The sequence below is a fragment of the Panthera tigris genome, chromosome A1 (assembly GCF_018350195.1).
Source record: "Panthera tigris isolate Pti1 chromosome A1, P.tigris_Pti1_mat1.1, whole genome shotgun sequence".
NCBI lineage: Eukaryota > Metazoa > Chordata > Mammalia > Carnivora > Felidae > Panthera > Panthera tigris.
In genome coordinates, this window is record NC_056660.1 from 174,971,936 (window position 1) to 174,973,979 (window position 2,044).

Sequence of the window (2,044 nt, forward strand, 5' to 3'; positions counted from 1 at the left end):
GAGGGGTGTCATTTGGTGACCCCTGCTCTGCACCATGAGGTGGCCCAAGTGCCAGAATGCCAACTGGGTGTGCCAGGTGGTTATTAGGTGAGAGAAAGGCTCGCACTGTGAGGCTCACACCTCATCAGGCAGATAGACTATACATCTCTCCTTGAATGATGCCCACCTGACCATGAAAAGACTCATCTGAAATTGCAGAGCATTCCAACATCTGTCCTGGGAGCCCAGCTCTGGCAAGAGCTCCACGGTCACTGCAGAAAACCCACATGTTAGCCCCAAAACATAGGCTGAAGCAGGTCAAACACTTGGGAATCTTTCGTCCTCTGGTCTGCGTGGCACCATTATTTGAGACAAGCAGTCCAGAGGAAATAAACCCATCGGTTTCAAAAGCAAACCCATCGGTTTCAAAAGCAAACCCAAACCCCCCAAAAAAATCAACAGGCACATCATTCCAGCATCTCTGTTACTGAACAAAATGGCTGTCAGAAGTGGGTCCAGATGAAATGAATATATTGCCATCTGAAGGTATTGCCTCTGAGGGAGGTAGGGGCAGAAAATGAGAGGAGCCAGCCAATCTCCATGTGTCCACTCTGCAAACATCCACTGAGGGTTTCGTGGTCCCTGTCCCTGCCCTCCTGGAGGGTACCGGCCGGGAGGCAGCCAGACAGAGAGCAGGGCATTCCAGTGTCCTGGATGTCATGCATGGTTGGGCGAATCCACGGTGCCCTGGGGGCACAGAGCAGGGACTTAGCTCAGGCAGAGGCACCTGGATCCCAGCCCAGGTGATCTAGGGCATAGAACAGTGATGAGGAATATTCCAGGGGGAAGGAAGAGCATCTTCCAAGGCAAGGGGGGTGTTGAGGCTGGAGTGAGGCAATCTTCCAGAAGGGGTGCAGTTGGAGGGGCTGGGGATGAGTCCTGGGGAAGTCAGCCCCCGGCAGTCAGCCCAGACCTCTCTGGGCTGGAGGCCGTCTTGTTCTCAGCCTTCTGTGTAACTAGAACGGTCTCTGAGTTCTAGATGAAACGCGAAGCACTTGCCAAGAGTGTGGTGATGCCAAGAACACTCTGCCGATGCTGCATCTTGAAATAGTAAAAACAAATAATAGTAAATCACTCCCATCACACTGCCCATTTCACCCTGCACTTCCAAAGTCTTTATCTTGCTTATACTCACTGCAAGTCTGAAAGGGGACAAATGTTAACTACTGTTATCACCTTTCCTGTATTATTAAAAATATTGACAGCTCTCATTTTGGGGGTCCTCACGCTGGCCAGCAGTGGGCTGAGTGCTTTAGATGCAATATCCTATTTATCACAGAAGCGATCTGAGGCTCAGATCACTTGCTCAATGGCATACACTGGGAAAAGAAGGGAGCCAGGACCCAAGCCCAGAGTCTGCCTGACCTCTGAGCCCAGAGGCCTCTTGCTGGGCCTTTCTGCCTTGACATCATGCCATCTAAGGACTCTGTGGATTTCTGAGAGCGTAGTCTTCTGTTATTATATTTGCCCCTCCAAAGAACTTTCTGAAGTTAGCAGGAAAAGAGCTGTGGCTCCGAGACGCACAGTGTCCCCTCCAAGGTCACACAGCTTTTGAAAGGGCCAACTGAAGACTTGAGCCGAAGTCTTAGCATTTCAAAGGCAGAGCTCTAAACCCTTTACCGTGGTTTCCAAGTCCACAGCAAAGAGATGGACAGCTAACATGCTTTAAAAAAAAAAAAAAAATTCTTGAAAAAAACTCCTCCAAAATGTGTGCTCTCTTCATCTCTACGTTGGCAGGTATTCATTAGGCGATCAAAAGACAAATACCTAGGGGAGCAGGACACGCAGATCACAGCCAAAATGACATCATAAAGAGTAGATGTGCCAAGCAAACCTCATTTCCTCTGACAGAGCGGCAGCCTGGGAGATAAGGCTAGACGTACTGACGTTGTCATTTCCCCAGTTCTGCAGGACAAGTTAGATCAGCGCCACTGAAACATTGGGGGGGGGGGGCAGGGGTGGGAGGCGGGCCACACCACACCATCCCCCACCCAGGCACACACAC

At 50.6% G+C, this 2,044-nt stretch overlaps 1 long non-coding RNA gene across 1 annotated transcript; it reads right to left on the reverse strand.

Moving 5' to 3' along the window:
- Window positions 1-449: 449 nt before the first annotated feature.
- LOC122231699 lies at window positions 450-1,788 on the reverse strand. The gene is made up of 2 exons (XR_006208924.1): window positions 1,660-1,788; window positions 450-1,080 (listed from the first exon to the last, which is right to left on the reverse strand). It is a non-coding gene; the product is annotated as an uncharacterized LOC122231699 (long non-coding RNA).
- Between the last annotated feature and the right edge of the window lie 256 nt (window positions 1,789-2,044).